Source organism: Oncorhynchus nerka, linkage group LG15 (assembly GCF_034236695.1).
Source record: "Oncorhynchus nerka isolate Pitt River linkage group LG15, Oner_Uvic_2.0, whole genome shotgun sequence".
Classification (NCBI taxonomy): domain Eukaryota; kingdom Metazoa; phylum Chordata; class Actinopteri; order Salmoniformes; family Salmonidae; genus Oncorhynchus; species Oncorhynchus nerka.
In genome coordinates, this window is record NC_088410.1 from 22,204,900 (window position 1) to 22,215,406 (window position 10,507).

The following is a 10,507-nucleotide window of genomic DNA, read 5'->3' on the forward strand; positions in this document are numbered from 1 at the left end:
AATTGAGAGGAATGGAAGATTCGATATAGGCCGATAGTTTTTTATATTTTCTGGTTTGGCTTTTTCAAGAGAGTCATTACTGCCACTTTTAGTGCGTTTGGTACACATCCGGTGGATAGAGAGCCATTTATTATGTTCAACATAGGAGGGTCAAGAACAGGAAGCAGCTGTTTCACTAGTTTAGTTGGAATAGGGTCCAGTATGCAGCTTGAAGGTTTAGAGGCCATGATTATTTTCATCACTGTGTCAAGAGATATAGTATGAAAACACTTGAGTGTCTCCCTTGATCCTATGTCCTGGCAGAGTTGTGCAGACTCAGGACAACTGAGCTTTGGAGGAATACGCAGATTTAAAGAGGAGTCCGTAATTTGCTTTCTAATGATCATGATCTTTTTCTCAAAGAAGTTCATGAATTTATTACTGCTGAAGTGAAAGCCATCCTCTCTTAGGGAATGCTGCTTTTTAGTTAGCTTTGCAACAGTACCAAAAATACATTTCTGATTGTTCTTATTTTCCTCAATTAAGTTTGAAAAATAGGATGATCGAGCAGCAGTAAGGGCTCTTTGATACTGCACGGTACTGTCTTTCCAAGCTAGTCGGAAGACTTCCAGTTTGGTGTGGAGCCATTTCCGTTCCAATTTTCTGGAAGCTTGCTTCAGAGCTCTGGTATTTTCTTATAGCAGGGAGCTAGTTTCTTATGACAAATGTTTTTAGGGGTGCAACTGCATCTAGGGTATTGCGCAAGGTTAAACTGAGTTCTTCAGTTAGGTGGTTAACTGATTTTTGTCCTCTGACGTCCTTGGGTAGGCAGAGGGAGTCTGGAAGGGCATCAAGGAATCTTTGGGTTGTCTGAGAATTTATAGCACGACTTTTGATGCTCCTTGGTTGGGGTCTGAGCAGATTATTTGTTGCGATTGCAAACGTAATAAAATGGTGGTCCGATAGTCCAGGATTATTAGGAAAAACATTAAGATCCACAACATTTATTCCATGGGACAAAACTAGGTCCAGAGTATGACTGTGGCAGTGAGTAGGTCCGGAGACTGTTGGACAAAACCCACTGAGTCGACGATGGCTCCGAAAGCCTTTTGGAGTGGGTCTGCGGACTTTTCCATGTGAATATTAAAGTCACCAAAAATTAGAATATTATCTGCTATGACTACAAGGTCAGATAGGAACTCAGTGAGGAACGCTGTACATGGCCCAGGAGGCCGGTAAACAGTAGCTATAATACATGATTGAGTAGGCTGCAAAGTTTTCATGACTAGAAGCTCAAAAGACAAACGTTGTTTTTTTTGTTGTAAATTGACATTTGCTATCGTAAATGTTTGCAATACCTCCACCTTTGCGGGATGCGCGGGGTGATATGGTCACTAGTGTAACCAGGAGGTGAGGCCTCATTTAACACAGTAAAGTCCTCAGGCTTAAGCCATGTTTCAGTCAGGTCAATCACGTCAAGATTATGATCAGTGATTAGTTAATTGACTATAACTGTGTTGGAATTGAGGGATCTAACATTAAGTAGCCCTATTTTGAGATGTGAGGTATCACGATCTCTTTCAATAATGGCAGGAATGGAGGAGGTCTTTTCTAGTGAGATTGATAAGGCGAACACCGCCATGTTTAGTTTTGCCCAACCTGGGTTGAGGCACAGACACGGTCTCAATGGGGATAGCTGAGCTGACTACACTGACTGTGCTAGTGGCAGACTCCACTAAGCTGGCAGGCTGGCTAAAAGCCTGCTGCCTGGCCTGCACCCCATTTCATTGCGGAGCTAGAGGAGTTAGAGCCCTGTCTATGTTCGTAGATAAGATGAGAGCACCCCTCCAGCTAGGATGGAGTCCATTACTCCTCAACAGGCCAGGCTTGGTCCTGTTTGTGGGTGAGTTCCAGAAAGAGGGCAAATTATCTACAAATTCTATCTTTTGGGAGGGGCAAAAAACAGTTTTCAACCAGCTAACTGGGAGGGGGCCAGAGACAATTACTAAATGCAGACACATCTTTCTAGCTGATTTACACGTTGAATCTATGTTGCGCTTGGCGATCTCTGACTGTTTCATCCTAACATTGTTGGTGCCGATGTGGATAACAATGGAGGGAGGGAGAACAGTGAGGGTGGTGGGTTGAGCACCTGCAGTGAAGCTGCTGAAGCTTGCTCTGGCTCAACACATCTTGACTAAAAGATTTAGAAATTAGTTTGACATTGCCATAGTTCAACAGCTGGAAAGCCGTCAGTAACATACTCCCAGAGATAGCAATATATTCAGTATTCACTGAATGAAGTAGCCTACCCATCCCATTTACATTTACATTTAAGTCATTTAGCAGACGCTCTTATCCAGAGCGACTTACAAATTGGTGCGTTCACCTTATGACATCCAGTGGAACAGCCACTTTACAATAGTGCATCTAAATCTTTTAAGGGGGTGGGGGGGGTGAGAAGGATTACTTTATCCTATCCTAGGTATTCCTTAAAGAGGTGGGGTTTCAGGTGTCTCCGGAAGGTGGTGATTGACTCCGCTGTCCTGGCGTCGTGAGGGAGTTTGTTCCACCATTGGGGGGCCAGAGCAGCGAACAGTTTTGACTGGGCTGAGCGGGAACTGAACTTCCTCAGTGGTAGGGAGGCGAGCAGGCCAGAGGTGGATGAACGCAGTGCCCTTGTTTGGGTGTAGGGCCTGATCAGAGCCTGGAGGTACTGAGGTGCCGTTCCCCTCACAGCTCCGTAGGCAAGCACCATGGTCTTGTAGCGGATGCGAGCTTCAACTGGAAGCCAGTGGAGGGAGCGGAGGAGCGGGGTGACGTGAGAGAACTTGGGAAGGTTGAACACCAGACGGGCTGCGGCGTTCTGGATGAGTTGTAGGGGTTTAATGGCACAGGCAGGAAGCCCAGCCAACAGCGAGTTGCAGTAATCCAGACGGGAGATGACAAGTGCCTGGATTAGGACCTGCGCCGCTTCCTGTGTGAGGCAGGGTCGTACTCTGCGGATGTTGTAGAGCATGAACCTACAGGAACGGGCCACCGCCTTGATGTTAGTTGAGAACGACAGGGTGTTGTCCAGGATCACGCCAAGGTTCTTAGCGCTCTGGGAGGAGGACACAATGGAGTTGTCAACCGTGATGGCGAGATCATGGAACGGGCAGTCCTTCCCCGGGAGGAAGAGCAGCTCCGTCTTGCCGAGATTCAGCTTGAGGTGGTGATCCGTCATCCACACTGATATGTCTGCCAGACATGCAGAGATGCGATTCGCCACCTGGTCATCAGAAGGGGGAATTGTATTCATCAACTAAATAAATGATACTATATCCTTCCTGTTTGGCCCTGTCCGGGGGTGTCCTCGGATGGGGCCACAGTGTCTCCTGACCCCTCCTGTCTCAGCCTCCAGTATTTATGCTGCAGTAGTTTATGTGTCGGGGGCTAGGTTCAGTTTGTTATATCTGGAGTCCTTCTCCTGTCATATTCGGTGTCCTGTGTGAATTTAAGTGTGCTCTCTCTAATTCTCTTTCTTTCTCTCTCTCGGAGGACCTGAGCCCTAGGACCATGCCTCAGGACTACCTGACATGATGACTCCTTGCTGTCCCCAGTCCACCTGGCCGTGCTGCTGCTCCAGTTTCAACTGTTCTGGCTTATTATTATTGGACCATGCTGGTCATTTATGAACATTTGAACATCTTGGCCATGTTCTGTTATCTCCACCCGGCACAGCCAGAAGAGGACTGGCCACCCCACATAGCCTGGTTCCTCTCTAGGTTTCTTCCTAGGTTTTGGCCTTTCTAGGGAGTTTTTCCTAGCCACCGTGCTTCTACACCTGCATTACTTGCTGTTTGGGGTTTTAGGCTGGGTTTCTGTACAGCGCTTTGAGATATCAGCTGATGTACGAAGGGCTATATAAATACATTTGATTTGATTACTATTGGGACGACCTTCGCCTAAACCCTAAACTAACACTAATCTTAACCAATTTACATTTATACTTTATAGAGGTGTGGACATCCCAATGATCCCGAATAGCACAGACCCTCTGGGAAGGTCTATGAACTGCTCTATTCGACTGAAGGGACATCCCAAGTTGTCTGATGTGGAACTGGTAACAACACAGTCTGTGATTGACTAACAACATTTAGATCTGAATACAGCGACATAAATGACATACCATGACATGAGGTGCTGAGGGAAAGACAGATTATCTATGATATTAACTAGGCCATTAGCGATAACAGGAAATACACAAGCCGTAGGCTCCACTATAGTTCAAGGTGGCTATGCCGGATTGTCTGCTTGCACGGGAAAAATTGTACGTTTCTAACATTTATGGTTGAGATTGAATTAATATAAACTATGCACATTATGACTTTCATTAACACGCGATGCAGGCGTCACGCAGACGTTAGTAGCATGTCATGTAAGTCAGACGCGTCACACTAGTAAGGCGTTGGTGTCATGTCAGGTGGTACGGTTGCCTAGGCTTATATATGTCCCTTATCACCCCCCATAGAACTCTTCAGGGCGCTTGCCATCCTCCTGTCTCTCTCAACAGTCACAGGTAAATTTGAAGGAAGGGATCTAGCCTCCTAATGTTCGTTTCTCTCTTTAAAAATCCTTGATTTCCTTTTTCTTTTGGAAAACATTCCTTTCCAGTGTGGTGATCAACCCAGAGTAGCCATTAGCCGTGGTCTCCAGGCTGGTCATGTGGTGGGATCAACCCAGAGTAGCCATTAGCCGTGGTCTCCAGGCTGGTCATGCGGTGGTGATCAACCCAGAGTAGCCATTAGCCGTGGTCTCCAGGCTGGTCATGTGGTGGTGATCAACCCAGAGTAGCCATTAGCCGTGGTCTCCAGGCTGGTCATGTGGTGGTGATCAACCCAGAGTAGCCATTAGCCGTGGTCTCCAGGCTGGTCATGTGGTGGTGATCAACCCAGAGTAGCCATTAGCCGTGGTCTCCAGGCTGGTCATGTGGTGGTGATCAACCCAGAGTAGCCATTAGCCGTGGTCTCCAGGCTGGTCATGTGGTGGTGATCAACCCAGAGTAGCCATTAGCCGTGGTCTCCAGGCTGGTCATGTGGTGGTGATCAACCCAGAGTAGCCATTAGCCGTGGTCTCCAGGCTGGTCATGTGGTGGTGATCAACCCAGAGTAGACATTAGCCGTGGTCTCCAGGCTGGTCATGTGGTGGTGATCAACCCAGAGTAACCATTAGCCGTGGTCTCCAGGCTGGTCATGTGGTGGTGATCAACCCAGAGTAGCCATTAGCCGTGGTCTCCAGGCTGGTCATGCGTGGTCTCCAGGCTGGGATCAACCCAGAGTAGCCATTAGCCGTGGTCTCCAGGCTGGTCATGCGGTGGTGATCAACCCAGAGTAGCCATTAGCCGTGGTCTCCAGGCTGGTCATGCGGATGTCCAGTGCCTTGTGGTTGGATCTAGTCTGTTCAGTGGCAGTTTTCAGCTCCTCTCTCAGCTGGCTAACCTAGTTTCGTAGCTCTGCCGACTGTATATCCGTCCATTTTGTCAATTAATTCCTGCTTCATTTCAGTTAATGCCTGTAGAACAGCTTCTTGTCCAGTCGCCTCGGCTGTGCATTGTTCAGTTGTTGGTGTAGATTCATGGTCCTTGGCTAGGCTAGCTGGTCTGTTAGAATTAGCCCTAGGCTGATTCTTGCGGTTGGTGCCTGACATCTTCGACAAAAACGTGACATTAAGCCTTAAAATGGAGTCTCAGGTTGTAGAGGGGTATTTTGATCCAAATTAAAATTTTATTTGATTTTACTAGGCAACTAAATAAGAATTTGTTATTAACTGACAATGATCCTGGACGACTCTGGGCCAATTGTGCTCCACCCTTTGGGACTCCTAAACACGGCCAGTTGAGATACAGCCTGGAATAAAAACAGGGTCCGTAGTAACGCCTCTAGCACTGAGATGTAGTACCTTAGACCGCTGCGCCACTCGGGAACCCCGAAATACAATCTGCACAAATATTTAAATGTTCTGTTGAGGAGCTCAGAAAAGTACATCCTCACATGGCGCCGCTCCCTCATCGCCCCTGCGGGTATTTGGGGATTAACAACATTTTTGTTATTGTATATGATGATGATGGTGGTACTGTATCCCCCCCTCCCGCATTCATTTCCCACAATGGACTTTTTCCCCCCGTTCACTACCCGTCCAGTAGGTGGCGGTAATACGCCAATAGGTGTAGTCTGACATTAAACCTTAAAGAAGAAGACAACAAAGTAGCCTAACTGTTCTGTTGTAGCCGACCACATTTCATGTCTTACAAAGAAACAATAGCTTCCACAATGAATCGGGTGAGTCTGGTTTTAACAGTATATGCCTGCTGTGCTGTATAAAATGTCTAGGCCTAGTTATCATCTTTGCACCTCTACATTCCTGTTTTCGGTTAAATGTCGTTACAAAATAAAATACAAGACAGTAAAACTTGTTGGGATTTTTTTTTTTACTTCAACAAAGTAGCCTGTTGAGGAATCTGTGGCTATAACCTAATTATCTCTCCTTCCACAAAGTGTGCACATGTTAACATTATTTCTACTAATTTCGAACACATTATCCATTATTTGACCAGATGCTCAAGTGGCCGCTCTAACAAAGAAAAGAAAATGTAAGGCAATCGTGAAGAGTCAAGATCACGTGGGACCATAATATGCAATGAGGGCAGATGTGCGTGTTTCCACTAGTTAACACGGCCACAAAGTCAAATGTCTATATCGTGTTTTTATTTATTTAGGGTTAGGCATAAAGTTAGAAGTGGCGCAGTCTAAGTCACTGCGTGTCAATGCTAGAGGCGTCACTACAGGCACCCTGGTTCGAATCCCACTGGGCGGCGCACAATTGCCCCAGCGTCATCCCGGTATGGCCAGTGTAGGCCGTCATTGTAAATAATTTGTTCTTACTGACATGCCTAGTTAAATAAAAAAGTAGTATGGTTAGGGTTCAAATCAAATGTTAATAAGATCCATTGTATAAATGGGCGTGGTTTATGACTAGTGACGACCAGGCACTACTCTCATATAAAGTGTGCTACTTTTATCAATACACTCCTAACAACCTACTCGTTACGAAATGTATATTCGATCAAATAAGTCAGAAGCCAGATTCTGGGCTTCGCCTCTAAATTGCTGTTTGAAAGGAAATTACTGGTATGAGATATATGGTGGAAACTAGCCCAAGCTTCCACCAATCTAATGCTCTTAGATTTGTGGGTTGTAGTGAACGATTGAATATGTCAATCAGATTTAAGGGATGCACTCAAATCAATCAGAGGTTTAGACTAAATTAATACAATATTTGGTTTAATTATATACTTCTTGCGGCCAACAGGACAACGCTAGCCCGTTCCCCTGCACCCTCCCGGAGTCCCCGTGTCAAACGCCTCCCAGTTCCGCTTTACTGCGGGGTCTGGTCGACTGCAGGAAAACACCGGGGCAGAGTGGAACTGAGACAGGAGAAAAGAAGGAAGATGGAGAATTGATTTCATTAAGTAAGAACCATGGTGTGTAGATTAGACTACAATCTGCTTCTGAAACAATAGCGAAGGTGCATAAAGATGGCGGCCCGCATGTACTTACCACAAAATTACTCCTTTTGCTGAGTTCACTGTATTCTACATTGCTTTTTTACTGTTTTTTTTTAATGGTCATTAGCGCATTAAACATGATTCCAATTTTTGCTTCAAGACGGCGGCGATTTGAAAAATCTAAAAAGTAGATTGTGCTGATATATTGGAACATTGAACCATGTCGCACACCGTAGTTCCAAAACTCAGTAGATAGTGCTAAAACAAAGATATATCTGAATTCTGCCATTTTATGAACTTTAGTCATTAATTGACTAATGATATATTGATAAAAATATCTGGGTAGTTCCACCCATTTTTAAAATTAACTTAAAATTAGGTGAAATATATCAATATATATTTAACATTGTCATAAAGACAACATGTTCAATTTCATGAAAACATGTTTTCCCATCTCAAGATATTGAATAAAAATATAACTATACTAAGTGCCTATGTACCAAATAAAGTAACAGGGTTGACTGTAAAAGTCTTAAATCAGCCATCAATTCACTTGTGACAGGGAATGGAAGCTTGTTTTTTGCAACAGTTAGTGTCAATTTAATGCAATCCAGAAAATTGAATTGTTCAAAGATTACTAGCATGTCTATGTATGGGTAAATGGGTTGACATGCTCAGTTTTCCACCACAAAACAGCTTAAGTTGACAATCGAAGTAACGCTGTTAAAAACACCTGTTTTTCTGAGCAATATTTCAAATTATTAAGACACGTAAAGGCCTTCATCAGATTCATAGAGGCATATTTAATCTGCATATGTTCTAGCACGAGCAGCGCAAGTTTCCTTCATGCTTCTCTGTGATAGTACATTTATTTAGATTGGCAATTTTCAGCATTTATCAAAGTCCCATCAGGTAGCCTGATTTCAGATGGCCATGCTATTCAATATCTTTGTTTCACAGGGGACAGCCCTAACCGTTGCTCTCTCAGTGGGAGGGGCTTATCATCTGTGGAGCCTCGACAACGTCATGATGCTGACAAGAAAGAGAAGAGTCTCTCCAGGCCAGAACACCTCAAGAAACACCATCAGAGACTTACAGGGAAGAAACCTGACCACTGCTGCTTTGACTGTGGGAAGAGTTCTGCTAAACAGAGGGAATTGGTCATTTACAAGCAGATTCACACTGGGAGGAAAATGTACCGCTGCTCTCAGTGTGGGAAGAGTTTTGCTGCATCTAAAACCTAACAATCTCAGAGAATTCATACAGGGGAGAGGCCTTACCCCTGCTTTGATTGTGGGAAGAGCTTCAGTCAATCAGGAGCCCTGACTACACACCAACGCATACACACAGGAGAGAAGCCTTATAGCTGTGTTCAGTGTGGGAAGAGCTTTGCTCTATCCGGAAACCTGAGTACGCACCAGCGTGTACACACAGGAGAGAAGCCTTATAGCTGCGATCAGTGTGGGAAAAGCTTTAACCAATCAGGAAACCTGACTACGCACCAGCGTGTACACACAAGAGAGAAGCCTTATAGCTGTGATCACTGTGGGAAGAGCTTTGCTCTATCCGGGAACCTGACTAGACACCAGCGCATACACACAGGAGAGAAGCCTTATAGCTGTGATCAGTGTGGGAAGAGTTTCAATCAATCAGGAGAACTGACTAGACACCAATGCATACACACAGGAGAGAAGCCTTATAGCTGTGATCAGTGTTGGAAGAGCTTTGCTCTGTCCGAAGACCTGACTAGACACCAGCGCATACACACAGGAGAGAAGCCTTATAGCTGTGAACAGTGTGGGAAGAGCTTCATGGATTCAGGTAGTCTGACTAGACACCAGCGCATACACACAGGAGAGAAGCCTTATAGCTGTGATCAGTGTGGTAAGAGCTTCATGGATTCAGGTAGTCTGACTAGACACCAGCGCATACACACAGGAGCAAAGCCTTATAGCTGTGATCAATGCGGGAAGAGTTTTGCTCAATATTCCACTCTGACTGCACACCAACGCATACACACAGGAGAGAAGCCTTATAGCTGTGATCAGTGTGGGAAGAGCTTCAATCGTTCAGGAGCCCTGACTACACACCAACGCATACACACAGGAGAGAAGCCTTATATCTGTGATCAGTGTGGGAAGAGCTTCAATCATTCAGGAGCCCTGACTAGACACCAGCTCACACACACTGGAGAGAAACCTTACTCTTGTCTATGTGGAAAGAGCTTTGCTCGTTCAGGGTCACTGAAACAACACCAGAAAGCATCTCCCTCCTACAGCACCGGTTACAGATCTCTAAATAAAGTTACAATAGAAAACATCTTGTAAAGAGTCATCCATCTCCCATTCGCTAACAGTTTACTAAGTCTTATTACCATGGTAACATGTGTAGATAATATGCAGCTCTGGATCCATATGTATCAAGCGTCTTGGAGTAGGAGTACTGTGTGTGGTGGGGTGGGGGGGTTCAGAGCTGTGTCTTATTTCATTAATTCCTATTATCCATTAAATAATTGTGTAATGTAGAATGTTTCAACAATACTAGGTATGTATTCAAAAGATCAATAAATTACATCCATTATCTGCTCAACATCTGCTTATCACATTCATTTTATGTTTTTATTATCTATAATAATAAAAATGTATAAGGAGCATAGGACTTAGTTTGCTCCTAAAAGATGTTCATATATTTATTGTAAAACCCTTCACCAGGTCAAATCAAATGTATTTGTCACATACACATGGTTAGCAGATGTTAATGCGAGTGTAGCGAAATGCTTGTGCTTCTAGTTCCGACAATGCAGTAATAACCAACGAGTAATCTAGCTAACAATTCCAAAACTACTACCTTATACACACAAGTGTAAAGGGATAAAGAATATGTGCATAAAGATATGAATGAGTGATGATACAGAGCGGCATAGGCAAGATGCAGTAGTGTAGCTGATGGGACATATGGAAGTACAGAAGACATAGGACTATT

General features: G+C 44.6%; 1 pseudogene; it reads left to right on the forward strand.

Moving 5' to 3' along the window:
• The first annotated feature begins 3,746 nt into the window (after positions 1-3,746).
• Positions 3,747-10,110, forward strand: LOC135560131 (zinc finger protein OZF-like; annotated as a pseudogene).
• The last annotated feature ends 397 nt before the right edge of the window (positions 10,111-10,507 follow it).